The following is a 20,365-nucleotide window of genomic DNA, read 5'->3' on the forward strand; positions in this document are numbered from 1 at the left end:
CTCCATTGAGAAACAAAAAGGTAACCAACCATCTAGTAGTGACTTTGCACCCGCTCGCTGGAATTTTTAGAAGAAGCGTTTTGGGCTTTAACCTCGCGTATGCAAACCTATCCAAAATACTCTCAAAGTGATTTTTTTTGCTCCCTAAACTTTGCTTTTTCAGCAATTTTTGCGTGAATTGACTGATTAGCAAATTAAATTGCCTTCCATTACTGTAACCCTATACTCCGAATTTAGCAACAAAAAATAAGTAAGTCTCTTTTAATCACCTTCAAACTCTTTTTGTGCCCATAGATTTCTAAGTACGGAGGATAACTTGTTGGAAAGAAATTTGAGAAGGACAGAAAGTGTTTAACGATTTTCTAATATGCTTTGCTAAAGTCATGGTGGATAAAGTGATTGGGTCGAACAGTAAAATTAGTGTTAATGAAAGGTTTTCGATATAAAGAAAAAATACAATATTCGTCCTCAAACAGTTATTTAATAATTTGGTACTCTTCCATGCAGCTCCTTTTCAACATATCAATAGCAACAACCAGGCCCGTGCTGGCCCACCGGGACACCGGGACGTGTCCCGGTGCGCCCTCCGAAACATCACAGTATAAATAAAGGTACAAGATTTAGTAATAAATTCTTACAATTTTATTGGTAAAGAACCCGTGAAAGGTGCAGTGCGCCCTTTACATTAGGCGCCCTTGCGAGTCCACATCAAAGGTGAACGATTTTATTTACTCTTCTGTATACCACAGTTCTGTACAATAAATACATACAGTTACTATTGGTAAAGAATCCGTGAAAGGTACAGTGCGCCTTCTACATAAGGCGCCCTACGAAACGTCACATTATAGATAAGTTGTTTTAGTTATCTTGTATACCAGCTTTGTATAATAAATTCAAATAGTGATTTTTAATAAAGATGCTGTGAAGAATACAAGGCGCCCTTTACATGAGATGCCCTGCAAAATATCACATTTTTTTAAAATTTATTCTTCTGTATTCCGGTTTTGTATTAGAAATTCACACAGTTGCTATTGGCAGAGAACAGATAAAGAGTATAATCACTTACAAAAATATTATAAAGTTATGTAGTTATAAAACGAAACAATGTAATACCTCAAGAATAGTTCGGATAGTACGATGCATTAATGAAATACTACATTGACACTAGTCTCTAATTTACGATTTTTACGGCATCGAAGCTTTCGCAGTCTTAATATGCATCCATTATCCGAGTATATTGATTGTTCCTGTGTGTTTTAAATCAGTGTTCGGATAATCAGTATCTATTGTAATTCTAAACTATAGCTATATTAATTTCCGTAAAATGTGGTCTTCCTGTCACTATGGCACTTCGCGTCCTCAGGTTGTGGAATGAGGAGAAGGCCTCTGGGATATAGAGGTTAGCTGCGAATATACTGAATAAGTAATCGTGGACAGACAAGGGGTGATTCTCCAGCTTCTGGATTTGGTATGGCGCTAACAACTCCTCCTGTAGGAAAAAGGCTTGTTCAGATATATTCGCAGAATCCTCGGATCAGAACTGATAACTTGGCACGAACTCAGCAAAGTAAAATCGACATGAGAATTGGAACATGGAAGATAAGAAGTCTCTATAGGACAGGCGAGTTAAAATGTGTAACGAATGAGTTTATAAATAGAAGATAGACCTAGTGGGATATCAGGAAGTTAGATGAGAAGGAAATGGAGGAGTAAAGTCGGGAAATTTTACGTTCTTTTACGGGAAACGAATTAAAAATTACAAACTAGGCTCAGGGCTTTTCGTTCACAAACGAATACGTAATATCAGCAATTACATGGGTTGAATTTGTTAATGATAGATTTTCTTTTACTTCTCTTAAGGGTCGGTGGTGTAATATTATTGTTTTAAATGTACATACCCCAACAGAAAATAAGGATGACAATAAAAAAAGCTTTTATGAGAGAATAAAACGGGTATTTGATCATCTCCTGTAATACCATATGAAAATTCTGTTAGGTGGTTTCAATGCGAAGGTAGGACGAGAGGGCATTTTCAAACCGATTATAGGGAATAAATGTCTGCATAAGGAAAGTTGTGACAACGGCGTTAGACTCTTGAACTTTGCAAATCCAGAAACCTTATCGTGATGATTACAAAATTCCCACATCGCGACGTTCATAAATATACTTGGACCTCACCAGACGGAAAAACACTTAATCAAATTGATCACGTTTTAGTAGATAGAGGAAAACAGTCTAGCACAACTGATGTTCGGTCGTTCAGAGGAGTCGATTATTATAATAAGAGAAGCTATCGTTGAATAAGGGAAATATTCAATATTTGAAACGGAGCAGTTTAATTTAAAGAAATTAGAAGAGAGTCAGGTGAGAGGGGAGCCAGATTGAAGTGTCGAATAGATTCTCGGTTTTAGAAGGTTCGGAGTGCACTAGTGTTCAGGACATGGGCGGCGATTAGGGGGGGCAAAGGGGGGCAGTTGCCCCCGCACTTTTTTAAGTAACCAATTAATGTATATAGTTTCATTTGGAAATGTAACGATTTTGTATGTGTTACTGATTAATAGGAAAAAATGCTGCCATATAATATTTGCTGTTGCGTGAATACGTATTGGTTGTCTTCCCGTGGAGTAAAGAAAGCTACAGTAATTGCGTTTTAATCGCCACAGAAAATAACCCCAAAAAATAACCTATTGGAGCACAATTTCAGCATACTTTCATTTCTTTTTACAAGGGCTCGATATGTTAGTGAGCCGCTTTGAAGCTAATCGAAAGAACATTATGCAAAAAAGTAGGGCCTATTTCACAAGTTATTCTTCAATTGCACAAAAATTGACAGTTCCTAAAATGTCTTTTCTTCTTTCTAAAGTAAGGAATATCGATTAAAAAGAGCGTGATAAGAAACAACTTCTACCTTTTCCATTGTTTTGTAGTGTAATATACGAGTGAAGTGTTGTGTTTAAGGATGTACGAGTGTATATACAATAAAATTTAGTAAATTGAACATAATTCTAGGTTTTAAGTTTATTTTGTATAACTGAAGTGTGGATTGTAAGTATTGTTGTGTTTTGATGTGTTCCAAGAAAGTGAAATCTGCACCTAATGGCAACGAACATATTTCAAGAAGTTGCAAAAGCAAATATTTCTTTAAATGTCGTAGCATATGCTTGTAGTATTTACTGTCTTTCATTTTCTAAGAGTAATAACATACATTTAATATCATGTGTGGAATTAAATATTAAGTTTTTCATTAATCCTCAGTTTCAATATAACTTTTGCAAAACAAGCATCATTATTCATTACTATGATTAATATTATCCTTTCTATTTATTTGTTTTGCAAATTTATTAAATAATCTGATCACACAATTTTCCAGACAGAACTTTAAGATGTTCATGAGCAAGGAATCAAATCTCTTCTTACACTTTCGTTGTTTAAGAGTACAAAGGGCTAGTATCTACTTGCGTTGTTCTTCTCAATTTACTTAATAAACTATTATATACGATATACGGTATTTTAACTGAAAATACAGTATCCTATTAGTTATACAACCTTTCGTCAAACAAAATGTTGGAAACAACCAGGAAAACTAACATTTATATACAAATATTCAGATCATGTCTTGCCCCCTCACTTTTAACGTCCAACCGCCGCCACTGGTTCAGGATACTTGATTGAAATTAGAGATAACATTAAGATTTCAACAAAAGAAATATTGGGACACACAGAAATACGTAGCAACAAAGCATAGCTCAACCAGAAATGCACTAAAGTAGCAGAGAAGAGAACACAGAAGAAACAGCGTTGGCTACAAAATCCGAACGAAATAACTACATAAAATTTCACTGTCATCTGGAGGAAAACTTCCAAAACTTTTAGAACAAAGAAACGCGATTTTTGAAAGCTAAAATTAATTAACTTGAAAATAATAGTAAAAATAAAAACACTCGGGACATGTATAAATGCATTAACGGACTTAAGAAAGGCTATCAATTTCATGCTTATATATTAAATAAAGCTCAAGGAATAGTTCTCACTGATCAGGATAGCATCTTAAATAGATGGAAAGATTTCTTTGACGATTTGCTTAACACATAGCCAAAAACTAATGTGCGTGGAGAAAGTGAAATGCATACAGCATAACCGTATATTCCAGAACCTAACCAGACAGAAATAGAAATCGCTATTTAAAAAATAAAGAAACACACATCTCCGGGTGTAGACGAAATTCTGGTTGACTTAATTTTAGCTGGGGGGGATTGTATAGCAAGATACACAAACTCATTCTCCTTATCTGGAACAAGGAGGAATTACCACAAGAGTGAAAAAATAATTGTTCCAGTTCAAAAGAAAAGCAACAAAACTGATTTAATAATTATTGAGGCATTTCTATTCTATCAACATCCAATACATCCTCTTAAACATTCTAATAGCAAGATTAACTCCATACAGAGATGAAATTATTGGAGATTATCAGAGCGGATGTAGGTAAAATCGATCAACTATCGACCAGATATTTACTATTTGACAATACTTGAAAGGAAATGGGAATACAATATCCTGGCAAATCAATTACTGACTTTAGATTCGAGTAGGAGGGAAAAATTGTACAACATGCTTACAGAATTTGGAATACCGAAAAAGGTAGATTAATTAAGAGGTGTTTAAATGAATCCCAAAGTAAGGTTGGAGTAGAGAAATTCTTGTTCACGAGCTTTCACGTTGAGAATGGCCTGAAACAAGGAGATGCGTTGTTGCCATTATTATTTAACTTTGTTCTGGATAACATTATAAGGAAAATCAAAGACAGCAATCAGGTCCTAGAGCTAAATCGTATTTACTAGGTTAAGGCGTATGATGATGAGGTAAATTTAATAGGGGATGATAGAACAATAGAAAGGAATGCAGAAATCTTAATTAAGCTTGCAGGGATATGGGCTTGGAAGTAAGTGCAGAGAAAACTAAATAAATGGAAGTTTGTCGGGATTGTAATACTGCATTTTATGGATGCGTTAAAATACCAAATAATATTTTCTTTCGACAAAGTGGATACTTTCAAATATCTAGAATCATTATTAACAGATCAAAACCATAATCACTAAAAAATTTGATGTCAACTGAAAGCAGGGATTTCGTGTTATTATTCAGTTAAAAATCTTTTGTTGTCGCAAATTCTGTTGAGGAAATTGTACCTTAAAATTTAAAACGATAATCATGCCTGTTGTGCTGTATGGTTGCGAAACATGGTCACTGACTCTAAGGGAAAATCGCAGACAAAGTATTTGAAAATAAGATTCTTAATCAGTATTCGAACTCCAAGAGAAACTGGAATGGGAAATGGCGGAAACTTCATAACGAGAAACTGCATAACTTTATACCGTTTACAAAAACATTGTTAGGGTCATCAAGTCTAGGAGGCTCAAATGGGCAGGTTATGTAGCCAGAATGGAAGAAATTAGAAACGCTTTCAAAGTTCTAACTGGAAATCTGTGTATATATATTTCTATGTATTCTCCCCTATATATACTGGAGAATACACACATACACATATTATATATATATATATATATATATATATATATATATATATATAGATAGATAGATAGATAGATAGATAGATAGATAGATAGAGATATAGATATAGATATATAGATATAGATATATAGATATAGATATATAGATATAGATATTCTCGTTTGTATTGGCGCCCTTCTAGTAGACTTGTCCACCGCCCTCATTAGTATCCCAGCACGGCCCTGGCAACAACCAGGGCCGTCGCGTGAGCGCCGGACGACAAATCAATAAAATTCAAATAATTCAGATTATGTTGGTAAATGAAATTCTTTTTTTTTTTAAAAAAAAGAAACAATGCTAATTCAGATATTTTAATAAAGATCAGGCCACGGCTAAATAAAATTTATTTATTTATTTCATAACGACACCACAACAGGCATGATGCCCAGTTACGAGGGGGTGCTGGGAAGTCCTTAACTTTGCCCCTTTCCCCCTTCCGATATTTATAATGTTTGTTTTTATTTGAAAGCTACATGTATCTATATGTTTGTGACGAAATATTAAAACATTGGTACTAAGGTAAGTTTTTTTTTTTTTTTTTTTTTTTTTTTTTTTTTTTTTTTAAGGTGAGTGCTTGAGGTGGTAGGGCAGCCCAACAAATTCAACGATATTGAGAGTCGAGCGATGATGAAGTTCCTCTTCCTTCAGAGGAAATCTGCAAAGACGATTCATGGTGAGATGCAACAAACATTGAGGGTCCATGCACCTTGTTATGCCATAGTGAAGAACTGGGTTGTGAAATTTAAGACAAGCCATTTTGGCACTGAAGATGACCCCCGCCCTGTGAGACCATCCATAGGGATTGTGCCAGAAATCATTGAACAGGTTCATGAAATGATTCTCACAGACAGACGAATTTCTGCTAAAAGTATAGCAGAGGACCTAGGTATCAGTGGCGGCGATTGGACGTTAAAAGTGGGGGGGCAAGACATGATCTGAATATTTGAATATAAAGGTTAGTATACAAATTTCCCTGGTTGAAACTACATACATTAATAGGCCATTTCACAAAAGTGGGGGGGGAACTGCCCCCTTTGCCCCCCCTAATCGCCGCCCATGCTAGGTATATTCCGTGAACACGTTGGTGTCATTATTCGCGATCATTTGCACATGAACAAACTTTCTGCCAAATGGGTCCCGAAATGTTTGCAAGCCGATCAAAAGTGTGCAAGAGTGCTTGCTTCCAAAGAGGTTTTGAGCCGTTTTGAGCAGGAAGGGACTAATTTTATGGAACGTTTGGTCACGGAGGATGAAACATGGATCTATTTATATGATCCAGAGACAAAGGAACAATCAAAAGAGTGGCGTCATAGTGGTTCACCGAGGCCAAAAAAGTTTCGTTTGCAAAAATCAAGTTCAAAGGTTCTTGCCAGTGTTTTTTTAGGATAACAATGGGGTAATCTTGGCAACACCATAACCAGAGCTTACTACGCATAATTACCGGAAAGGCTTCACTCAGAGCTGAAGCAAAAACGCCGTGGAAAGTTGTCTCGAAAAGTTGCCTACCTTCAAGACAACGCATCTCCTCACAAGAGCAATGTTGCGATGCAAAAATTGGCTAGCTTAGGGTTTAAAAACTTGCACCACCCACCATATTCACCTGACCTGGCCCCATCAGACTACCACCTATTCCCAAATTTAAAGAAACACTTGAAGGGGCAAAAATTCGCCACCATTTCTGAAGCAATTACAGCAGTAAACTCATGGTTTGACACCCAACCAAAAGAGTTTTATTTAGAGGGCCTAAATAAATTGCAGGCCCGAAGCAAAAAATGCATCGAATTGAAGGGATAGTATGTTGAATAAATTCATCAAAAAAAAAAATAATAATAATAATTTTGTCTTATTTTTCTTAGTAAAGCTAAGAACTTATCAGCACCCCCTCGTATAATGTCGTGTACATAATAATCTAGCATACATTATTGTACATACGTTATTATACATACACAAACATGCATCGTTTAATTATGCAGAAGTTATTGTTTGACAATTGTTTTGAACTTGTTTTCGGACATACTAAACACATCTACTACATGAAATCTAATCATTTCGTTATATGAAGCACACATTCTCCACAGAGGAGACTTATGTAGTATATGTACATTAGTTCTTGCTTTTCTACAATAGAATGTGTCAGTGTTTGCTGTTCTAGTCTTACCTATTGAGACACGTAATAATACTTCTGAAACTAATTCTGGACAGTCAATTTCACCTTTTAATAATTTATGTAAAAACAACAAATCAAATACCCATCTCCATTTTTCTAATGTTTGAAAACTAAAATTCGTTACTATGTCTTCATAGGGGACATACTTTGGGTACTAGGGGGCGCGGTGGCTCAGTGGTAGAGTATTCTTGGGGTCCTTGGTTCGATCCCAGCTCGCGCCGTGTGGACTTTGTGGTGGACAAACACCGTGCTCGTGTGTTTTCTCGGGGTTCTCCCGTTTCCTGCCACTTCCTTCATTCCACCATTTCATTCATTTCTCATCAATCACCGTCTCCTTTAGCCTAGCCGGCATAATCGTGGGACGTAAAGTTTAAAGATTTCATTTCATTTTCATATATACTTTGGGTAGTTTCCGGTTTCCTTGTATGCAAGTATTTTTAACAATTGAAACTGTATATTTTCTATTGCATCAGAGTATTTAGTGAGATTTGGTGCCAAAACAGTATAACAGTATTCTAATTTTGATCTCGCATACGAAAAATATAACCTTATAAATGTTGATTCTTTGTAGAAATCCTGTCCTATCCTATAAATTAAACCTAGGTTTCCACATGCACTACTTGTTATTGCGTCGATGTGTTGAGCAAAGGTTAATTTGGTATAATAACTCCTAGATCTTTGATAGTATTTGGGGTAGGCAAGGAACTGCCACTTATTGTATAGGTGAAGTTAATTTTATTTTCTTTCCTCGAGAAAAATACAGATTTACATTTGGACACATTCAGGACTAATTTATTCTTATCACACCATATTTGAACTCTTTGTAAATAGATCCTATTGAATTTTCACGCAGCCACCAATTGAACTTACTTTGAAGTATAATTTGAGACTGTGAGGAAAAAGAAAAACTTGGGAAGTTTTAATACGCAGAGGAATAACAAGAAGAAACAATAGGGGACCTAGATCATATCCTTGAGGAACTCACGATAGAGTGTTAAACTTGAAAATTACTAGTAATGTAAACATTGTCTAGGATTATTCAACTGAACTCTCTCCAGCCCTCTGTGAGAAGAGTTTTCTTTAATCTTCGAGTTTAATATTTGTATAGTTATTTGTATATTCTATGCACTTGCTATGTTGATGTGTATCAAGTTCGAAATAAACAAGAATAGCATCCGATTTCAATAATTCAAAACCATGTTTTCATTAACTTTATGTTTTAACTATAAAAGCTATTCGATTTTTTAAAAAATGACATAATACCAACTTCTTTTATCTTACCTTATGATCCTACATTCTATATTTAAATTTAGAAGTACAGAATAAACTCTGGTTGTTTCTCATAACACACTGGGGGGAAGGCGCCTTGGAATTCTCGCCCCGGTCGCTTACAGCCCACGCCACGGTCCTGGCAACAACCTCTCAATAACTAACACAACAATGCGCTAACAGGTAAGTATATTGTCATTCAATGACATTTAGTGTGTTGCCATGTGCTAGTTAATGTGAGGTTGTTGTTATATCTAGGTTGGAAAAGAGCTGCATGAATGAGTACAAAGAGGACGATCATAATGTCTGTCCTCTCACGCGCGTTCAATAATAATGTATATTTGTATTTAGTAGTGAAAATAAAATGAAATCTTCCAGTTTAACGTCCCACTCTATATTCTTTAAGCTAAGAGAGACAGATAATTATGGGAAGTAAATGATGATGGAAGAATCGGTGGAATGAGAATGTGGGAGGAAACGAGTACCCGAGAAAACCCATGCAAAGATGTTGTCCACCACAAATTTACTTATCCGGGGATCGAACCAGGGACCCACGCACCAAAAGTAAGCGCTCTACCATTGAACCACCGTGTATTTATTAGTGATTGGATTCTTTAAATGTACACATAATCAAGTAAGCATAATGAATATAAGTTTGAATATAGAATAGGTATCGAAGTGATTGCCTTAATACTTTGTGTAAAGAGAAAATTAGAAATTGTTGCATCCAGAAATGTGCTGCTTACCAAAGCCAATTCGTAAACAACATACTACATACATCTATAGTAGCAATGTAAGTATATTAGATCAAGTTTGATATTGTAATCTTCCAGCTCTTGGGTAGAACATCATATAGATAAGTGTCAGTGTATATCAACATGCTCTATTAGTAATACTCTTGATACGTACAGTCTCCTCTTTCGATTCCAGCTCCTGTCCAGTGAGTTTTGTGGTGAAGAAATACCGCATGCGTCGGTTTTCTTCGCTTAAACTCTCATTTTCTTCATTTCACCATTATCATCTATCTCATTATGACCGTCCCCTTTAGCCTTGGTGCATAATAGTGGGATGTTTAAAAAATCCATTAATTGATACTAAGGGAATTATGTAGAATATTTCAAAAACGGTTAATTAAAAGACCATGGACACAACGATCCCGGACGAAGCGAGTTAGAACAAAAGTGGTTGAATGCTCACTTCTGGTGCAAATGGTCCCTGGTTTGAGCTCAGACCACGTGAGTTAGTGGTGGAAACATCGCGTCTGACAATCTCTCTTCCTTTCTCAATTCACCAATTTCTTTAATAATAGTTCACTTTCATTAATCATCTGTTTCCTTTAACCTACAGTACATATCGTGTGATGTAAAACTAAAAATAATAGTTGACTTCCAACACCAAAATCACTAATAGCTGTATCACTTTGTAAAACATCAAATATTTTCACATTGGGATACTATATCAACTAATTATTTTCCATAAAAGTAATCCAATTTGTACAAGCGACGAAATCTTACCTCGACAGATTTTTCTTACGAGAGGAACTGTTTATCAAGTTCTGCTTTCTGACTGGACGTATTGACGGATGTAACAGATCTCTTAAACCAGTGCCTAGCCTACAAATCAATGGTGGTCTCGTGAAGTTAAACTTAGGTCTAACGATCTGCTTTTAATTGTTAAGGATAAAGATGATTTTGCTTGCAACCTTGGCCCTGGACACGCTGTGTTATGATCTAACAGATGAATCTTCTTAAAGGGGAAAGTGAAGTGAAAAGAGTAAGAATCATTTTCTGGATCATTCAAAAACAAAATGGCTCACATCCGTTGAGTCTTTTGTCCAAAGGGATAGGCGTCACCATAAAAAGAAGAATTATAAGACATGCAATTCATCAAAGGTCTTTGTGTGTCCAATTTAACTTGTAAGATAATAAAAAGACAAGTGGTTAGTTACAAAGATTCTATGCGCATGTGACTGAGCCTGTCTCTGTGTGCAAGTAATTAGTAATAATTCTATTTTATATATAGTCTTTAAATAAAGTTTGCATAATAGGTGTTAGTTATGCCATTCTTCTGTTGCTTAGAAATGTATAGAATAGTTGATAATTTCATGGGTTACATACATAATGCACCTACTTAAACACATGATATACAAATGCTATAGATTGAATTAGTATCAGGGACAATTGCTTCTTTGAATATGTACAGTACAATACAGAGAGAGGTTTCGAATTGCAGCTAAATTTAATATTCTACTTCCATCTAGAGAAGTAAAAGGGACAATTAATGTATGAAAAGTTCTGAACATTCGAAATCTAGTTCTGTTGATTTCGTGTTGGAAATATATAATATATATATATATATATATATATATATATATATATATATATATATATATATATATATATATATATATATATATATATATATATATATATATATATATACATCTTACTACTAAGTAGAACAAAATGATATAATCATCATCATCATGATTATAGGCATTCTGCCATTATTCACAGATCACTTACCGCAACGGAGAAACTTCTATGCTTCTGCTAACCTCTTCGTCTTCTGATATGATTTTTCTGTTTTGATATCGTCTATTAATTGTAGTCTCCTTCGCCTCTTCCCTCCCTTTCCTGCCACCATACCCTCTACCACGTCCCTCATGATACAGTTCTTTCTTACGACAAAAAAAAAAAAAAAAAAAAAAACAATTAACTTGTAAACATGAAAATGGGTATTGTACGAAGTAAAATCTTTCAGGTTTACTTCGAGCGGTTATGCCGGCTAGACTAAAGGAGACGGTGATGATGAGAAATGAATGAAATGATGGAGTGAAGAAAGTGGGAGGAATCGGCAGAACCCGGAGAAAACTGACGCACGCTGTTTGTCCACCACAAAATTAACTTGGCGCGAACAGGGATCGAACCAAGGACCCCATGCACCATAAGTGAACATTCTCCCACTGAGCCAAAGCGACCCAGGGTGTTGTACGAAAACCCCATCACTTATTGACGTGAAACTGGTCCTGGAATATTCTCTCATTTAGCTTTTCATCATGATACTAGCAAGACGACAGTGCGTTGTATTCTTAATGAGGTATAAAATATTGCCCTAACAAAAACATATATCAGTCGATGGATCAAACAGACCTAACAAAATAACATACTTGAGGCTGAATTCTTATGTGTGGCTTTCGAGAATATATATATAAAAAAATTTTGCGTGAAAAATATCTGGTTACTTGCATATAAAAATTTAGAGTTTGTATTTTGCTGGAAGAAAGCGTTACTTAAAATGTATATACCGTAGTAGTATATGTACCCTCACGTCCAAAATGATTGTCGCATATCTATAACTGTCTTCTTGTAAGAATATAATTTGATAATGATTTTGCAAGGTACTTTTAATACTGATACTATGTGTATAATCGGGAAATGTATATTTGTGGTAAATTTCATAGGAAAAGAATTATAAATACGAAAATTAGAATGAGTAAAACAAAATGTTGCTAAATGGGCAAGATGGTTTTATTTTCGTTTTATTGTTCTTATTTACTGCTCTTTTGACATGGAATTTACTACATACATGTCTCTGCTGATTATATACATACTATTTGGTCTAGGAATTAATTCGTGCGGTTGGTACGCACACATTAAAGCTGTAGTACAAACACAAAATACATGAATACCTTAAGAAAAATATTGTCCATCGCTAGCCACCACTTTCGCCCATCTGTCAGGCAATGTACGGATTCCGTGGCGAAAGAAGTCCTCATCCTTGGAAGCGATCCAGTCAGAGACCCCTGTTTCGATATCTTCTGAAGAAGTAAACCGCTGTCCAATCAAATCGTTGTTCATGCAATCGAACAAGTAGTAGTCCGAAGGAGCAACGTCTGGTGAATACGGCGGGTGGGGTAAAACTTCCCATCCGACATTTTCTAAATAGGTTTTGACCGGTTTTGCGACATGTGGGCGAGCGTTATCATGTTGAACAATAAGTTTATCATGTCTGTTCTCCCATTCTGGTCGTGTTCTGGCCAGAGCTTGCTTCAAACGCATTAATTGTCGTCGATAACGTTCTCCATTCATAGTTTCACCCGGTTGCAGCAGCTCATAGTACACCACACCTTTCATATCCCACCATATGCACAGCATAACCTTTGCACAGTGAATATCTCGTTTTGGTTGTGATGGACCTGGTTCACCTGGTTTCACCCAGGCCTTTTTTCGTTTAGGGTTCTCGTAATGGATCCACTTCTCATCACCCGTAATAATTCGATGCAGAAACCCCTTTCTGCTCTGTCGTTGAAGCAGCAATTCGCAAATGGTTTTTCGTCTTTCAACGTCTCTGTCTTTCAATGCATGTGGAACCCAATGTGACATCTTTTGAATCATTCCCATGGCTTTCAAGCGTTTGGAGACTGTTGTTTGATCAACGCCTAATACTCCTGCAAGTTGTTCCTGCGTTTGACACGAATCCTGCTCGAGCAATGCTGTCAATTCTTCGTCTTGAAATTTTTTTGGCTGTCCAGCTCGCTCTTGGTCTGCCAAGCCGAAATCACCACTTCTAAACCGTGCAAACCACTTCTGACACGTTCGCTCAGCTAGAGCATGGTCACCATACACTTCCACCAAAATACGATGACTTTCAGTCGCACTTTTCTGCATGTTAAAGTAATGCAGCAGGACACCCCGCAAAAACACTTTATCAGGCACAAATTGCGCCATGTTCACTTAACTACAAACTGGTGTTGTTGACGCTTTAATCCACTGCCCTATACTACGAACGATACGCGATGACAGGGGTTTGCAACACATGTGTGGATACACGGAACTGTGGGATGCTCCGTTCGTTGCGCCATCTCTTGTCCACCCGCACGAATTAATTCCTAGACCAAATAGCATATAAGAAATACCGGGCGAATTCGTTATCAAATTATATTACTACAACAACATATTTATAGACATGCGACAATAATTTTGGACATGAGTGTACAAAATTCACTGTTAACTAGCAGATTGTTGTTTGTATTCTATAAGGGTGACATACATTACGCACACACAACTTATAAATTCTACAATTATATGAGTGCATAATGGAGAAAAAATCTTCAAAGATCAATTGATAGATCTCATCGAGCTGACCAAAATTACATGCTTCGAGGATTAATCATTATGTATAGTTTCGAGAGAATCGACAAAAACTATTCTTTTTCTTTATATGAAAAATTGATGCTATGCAATAGTTATGCCACATATTAATGTGAATATTTAACTACACTACTGTACATATAATATAGTTCTTCAAGCTTTCCACTACGACACACTACCGTTAATGAGATATAACATAAAATTATAATTATAAAAGGGAAAGATGCCAGTCTGACGCGTCACTCTATCCTCGAATCTTATACAACCTTGTTTAACAGATTTGTAGACACAATAAGAATTCCTTAGGATAAATAAATGGAAACATATCAGTGTTTCAAGCTAATTACCTAATAGTAAACAGTCACACTAATAGATGCGCTACGTCTTTTATCATTTAGCTGGATTTTAACTCACAATGTATAGCAGATGGAAGGCTTGATCTAATCAACTACTTATCGTTAAGTGTTAAACTTTATTTATTTTAGTTATGGTCTTTTATGGTATCCTGTACAACCAATAAAATTATAGAAATGTTTATGTTCAACTATGAAACATATACAACAATGGGTGCATAAATACCGTTGTTACATAGCATGGTGAGTATCAAATGCTTGTGCTTCCGGAGAAATCCTGCTTCAATCTGTTTTGAGTAATGATCACATACACATCGTGTGCTATTTTAATGAGCTGGAGCGTGCATTGTGACCAAATGACAGATTTGATGGTGTGTGGTGATATTGCTTACAAAACCTGATCTCGGTTGTTACACATTGATGGCAACCTCACAAGTGATCTAGAGTTTGAAGTAATACTCTTCCTTCAAACCACTACCGACGCCAAATTTGAATAGGACTATCCCAGAATGTGAACGTCTTCTTCAAGAAACGATAAATACCACTGCTTCCATGGCCTTTACGGTCGCTTGATATGTCTCCCATTCAAAACTGACGGGACATGGTTGGTTAGAATCTTGTTAGTCACGACCGTCCAGCAGAAGTATCGATACCTCGTTCACTCTCGCACAAGCAGTATTGTGTAGTTGATGACTGAGGAATACAAACAACGTCTGTTTGATTCAATATACAATATCTAGAGGCTCTGATTACAACACGTGGAAACTTAACTCTATACCGAGCTTGTCATGTTTAGTGGCTTCTACAGTTCTCAAATTGCGATGATTTCTGCGTGTCACATAGCGACTTTTAGGTATTTGGTTTACTCCCTTAAAACATATAACTTCCTTGTGCGTTTACACTGTCTGTCCGTGTGTCTGCTTGCCCGTCCGGGAATAAATTATCTCAAGAACTGCTTGATGGATCAGCATCAATTTTGTCACGAAGTAAATGATCAAAAGTTAGGAATGGTTTTTCGGTGATGGAGGTGACTATACAGGAAAATTGCCTCTCGTCTCGTTTCGCGGAGAAAGCCTAATTTTAGGAACAGTTCATAACTAGTTGGTGAATGTATTATAGCTGAGAAAGCACAGTATGTAGCTTTGAGGTGCTCAGAAGGGTGAAAAGAATGTATTCGTGGAAGTGAAGAATGGTGAAGGGACTGTATCATGTAGTATTTAAGAGTGGCAGAACAGTGACCCCAAGGGTAGGCACAGAATATTTTCTACACCATTACGTGAACCAGGCGCGCATCCAGAAATTTTTGTTGCGAGGGGTCCAATATTACAAGGCATTACATCTACGTAGTATTGAACCGGTGTTAACATTGCATCCGAAAACACCGTAAGAAATGATTAAATATTGCTACCTATATTCACAGAAATGATAGAATTGGGTTGTTTTTTATAAGAAAGGGAAGAGTAGAGAAGAAGTATAACATCAAATCTTTAGGTTACATCAATCATTTCTCTACTAAATAAGCATAATTTTATTCAGAAAGTGTAGAAATGTATATCAGGTTACGAAATTTTCTTTGAACGGGGGTTCGAACCCGGTGAACCCCCCCGCGTGGGTTCGCCCCGGACGCGAACTTCTATTTCACTTGCTGAGCTACTACGCATCACAAGTAGTGATGGGCAGTGGGCATATTCCCGGTGGGAAGGAATTTAAAAAATGGGAATAATCCCGGGTTTTTTCCTGGTATGTAAATTCCCGGGAAGGAATTTATTTCCATTTCTTTACTTTATCTTCCAAATTATAAGAATCATATGACTAATTACTTTATTTTAATATATTATGATTTACTTCTAGGTTTAAATAATTTGGAGGTTAAAAAAATTAAAATTCTTTTACTGTACTTTATATAATTAATAATACGATTTTTTAACTTCTATTTTCATTTGCACTAAAATGTAGCAAAGTACTAATTTGCAAATGATGAAAAGGAACCATTTTGTAAAGTAATGTAGAATTATGTAGAAATAGAGATGAAGTACTATTAATAAATCCTGAATCACCGTTAGTAATAGACGTCGGTCTGTCTCCTCTCCTTGACTCGAATTTCTGAAGACGTACTCGGACTTCTCTTACATATGAATTAACGCATGAAATTTCGAGAAATAGGTAGGAAGAAAGGTGGTGTGTGGCAATGTTACGTGCAAAATTATAAAGATAAAAAAGTATCTTGCAAACATTGTAAACATACATATTTATTCGCAAATGTTGACAAAATGGTGGAACATGTGTCTTCTTACAGTTACCCAACCTAATTTGTTTATAACATTTAAACATTTAATATGTTTATAATATCAGTAGTAGAGTCAAGTTTAGAAAATCCACTTACATATAAATTTAAACTGTTTAGCGGTTTAAAAGTATGTGGATTTACTATATCATTTTTGATACATTTACTTTCATAGAATATATTGTAAATAAATATCAATTATGCATACTCTCTAAATATAATAAAATGTTAATGAAATAACATAATATCGTTCAGAATATACATTTTAAAGACTCCTCTGGGGACAACAGTAATAATATACTGTGATATAAAAACGAATTTAACTTTGAAATCACAATGATGTAATAGAATGCATTTTCTTTGTGATTGTACATAAATTCCCGGAAAATTCTCATTTTTAGGAATCTTCCCGGGAATCTTCCCAGGGAATATTCCCAAAAAGTATATTCCCGGGAATTTACCCATCACTAATCACAAGGCACAGCTCATTCGAACTTTTCAATCGTATACCTTTCGTTTTTCCCCGCTGAAAAAAAAAAAGTATAAATGAAACATGAACGATCGTTATACGTAGTTTCATCCCCCTCCCCCTTAATCCCTCTTACCTTTTAGTTCACCCGGTGCGTTGTCTTCAATTACTTCTATTACCAAAACAGAACCAACTTTAAATAAATTCACTCCGACAACTGCTCTCCACATCACTATTACTACGTTTGTTTACCACTGTTGATTTTCTAGTTAATCTATTTTTATATTTTCCTTATGGGCAATAAGCTGTAAGAAGACATCAAGTGATCTTTATGTAACTATTATCTATATATATAAAAGAGAACGCACAAAATCCTTTGTCCGCTCATCACGCTAATACGGCTGAACCGATTTCTTTCATTTTTGGGGGGTTCTTAGGATTTGGACCCTAGATGGTTTTTATCATATCACTTTAATTTTTAATTACCAGTGTCTTGAGATAATGGACCATTCAAGTGTCCATCCTTTGTTAGTTATTCATCATAGGTAAAAATAAACGTATTTATATGCAACCCGCATGACCCTGTGACTCGGCGGGTTAACATAAATGACAGGCGTTATAATGGTTTTTATCATATCACTTGAAAGCGAAAAAGTAAAAATTATCTAATTAACAAAGTTTATTGCGTTCGGGGGTGACCGCAGCGAAGCGGGGCGGGTTAACATAAATGAGAGGCGATATAATGTTAACATTTACTGCAATCTTCTATGGTTTTTATCATATCACTTGAAAGCGAAAAAGTAAAAATTATCTAAGTAACAAAGTTTATTGCGTTCCGGGGTGACCGCAGCGAAGCGGGGTGAACGCTGCTAGTTACTTATAAGGTTACGCGTTATCGCCTACAACCCTTCACTTTTCATATTATATAAGAATCATGTCACGGTTGCTCTATTAAAGAAAGAAAAATGGGATTGAATCGCTCTGACGAAATTGCGTTTTTCACATATATGTAATAAAATTGATTTACAGTTCTCTCTTCTGTAGAGATTACAAGGTTATGTGTAATCATGTGATAATCGGAACAGTCACACCAATGCTCATTTGTCTCTCTGCTTATGTTTAATTAGGACATTCCTCTTCTTCATCTAATTAGGAAGTACTTCTCCAGTTTATTTGGCCTATAAAGTACCAAAGAAAGAAAGTGATAACGTTCTTATATTGTTATCATGAAGTCTACTGTTCGATTTCTAGCGTTGACTGGTCTAAGTGACACTTCAGAAGAATTAAAAAAAAAAAAAAAAACTAAGTAAAGGAAAAAAGTATACATTTAGATTACAATTTTACTGTGAACAGGGTTACTCATCTCAGATGCAAGGAGACCCTAGTTCGATTTACGGTCATGGCAGTTTATGATGAGCATATTTTGTCCATGCGTTTTCTAGGGATTCCTTTACATTCTCATTCCACAAATTCTGTCATAGTCATTTACCTTTATTAATCATCTGTCCCGTTTAGCCTATAATTAATTATAGGCTCAATTAATTATACGTTAATAAAAAAGATTTTATTATTCACTTAGGGTATTTAACACGAGTTACTTCTTTACAACTATAGTGTAACAGCTCATGGGTCACTGAATCACTTGAGTCATGACTTTTGCCCACGTCGTCCGGAACTGAGTCTTGCTCCTCAGATCCGGTCTAACCCGATGATCCGAAGACTCAGATAGACTTGGAGACTCGGATGTAGCCTAAATACCAGTTCTGCACCATTACTGCAGAATTTTATAGTGAGTTAAATGTTCAGTACTTCAGCTCCAACGTTCATCTGTTTCATTTCCAGTGTGACATTTCTGAGTCAAGATATCTCCCAATCAAATTCAATTTCATGTTTATTCATCTTCCTGTACAGAAAGATAATACAGTGATTTCTGAGTGTAAACTAGAGCAAAATGTTGAACAAAACACTGTTTGGACAGAGTGGAATCTTTTTACAACAAGTTTTTGAGATTTCATCGACTAAACCTGAACGAGCCTCATAAGGAAAATATACATCCAATCTTTCCTGTAACTGTCCACGTCTAGTACCAACTATCAATAATAATAGACGTGCACGGTATAATACACACCGATGTGCGGAAGAAGTTTTTGTATTGTAAAGTGTGTGCACAATGGATCCCATCAGTTCTTTCCTCAGACTAAAAGCACCTCCGCATGAGTGCGTGTCTGCAGCACGTGTGTCGATATGCAAGACGTGGTGACGATTTTCTTCTACACATTGAGGCATTGTCTCCTTGTGCCACCATTTTGAACCCGGATAGGTGCTGATTGCACGGGTGCTGACTGCCACAGCCAATTATCGGTACTGATTGCCACGACTGTCGCTGATTGCAAATATGAAGGTGTTGACTGCCACGACGGCGTGCTGACTGCCACGTGCCTGGGAGATATTGTATTTGGAAAGAGAGGAATTAATCCCTCATACTAAATTTATGATTATTAATTAATTTAGTAGGGATTAATTAGGGATTAATTTAGTAATCATCACAGCAAATCTATGCGGCATCCTATATTTGTTCACTAAGTGGAACGACATACAATTGGATGTTTATAAAGGGATTGTCTTTTCTGTTATATGTACAATTTGCACATTTCATTGTTTACCGTATATTAATTGTTTTATTATATTATTTAATGGATATGATGGTCTGAAGCCAGCTGACAAGGGAAAGTTCGGTTGAAAACACTCGCCTGCAGAGAAATAAGCATGTCATTTGAAGGACCAATTCATGCTGATTACAACAGGTAATAAAACTGTTCGAGATATTCAGCTTGGAAGTTTATATGAGGAAATGAGTGGATTCACGTTTCAACGCGTTAAGTATTCTCTCCCATGGCGAAGACTGATGGTTTGAACTTGCTATTGCTTCATCACTAGGGTCCATTCACAGACAAATTGTCCATTACAAGTTGCATGACGGATGGTAAAGACGTAATGGTTGAGAAGATAACAAAGAATTGCACCCGATTTGATGTGTTTTGATTCATTCAGATTATGACAGGAGATTTGTACATAGTATGAAACTTCTTCATTCGGACTTAT

General features: G+C 36.0%; 1 protein-coding gene across 1 annotated transcript in view; it reads right to left on the reverse strand.

The window, feature by feature from the left end:
• LOC145673266 (pancreatic triacylglycerol lipase-like) overlaps positions 1-17,504 on the reverse strand; it is a 273,081-nt gene extending 255,577 nt beyond the window's left edge. The window contains exon 1 of the mRNA XM_081742803.1: positions 17,400-17,504. The gene's annotated coding sequence lies outside the window, so the exon portion shown is untranslated. The remainder of the gene's footprint in view (positions 1-17,399) is intronic.
• Positions 17,505-20,365: the final 2,861 nt, after the last annotated feature.

The sequence above is a fragment of the Thermobia domestica genome, chromosome 16, assembly GCF_964235325.1.
Source record: "Thermobia domestica chromosome 16, izTheDome1.hap1.1, whole genome shotgun sequence".
In the NCBI taxonomy this organism is placed as follows: Eukaryota; Metazoa; Arthropoda; class Insecta; order Zygentoma; family Lepismatidae; genus Thermobia; species Thermobia domestica.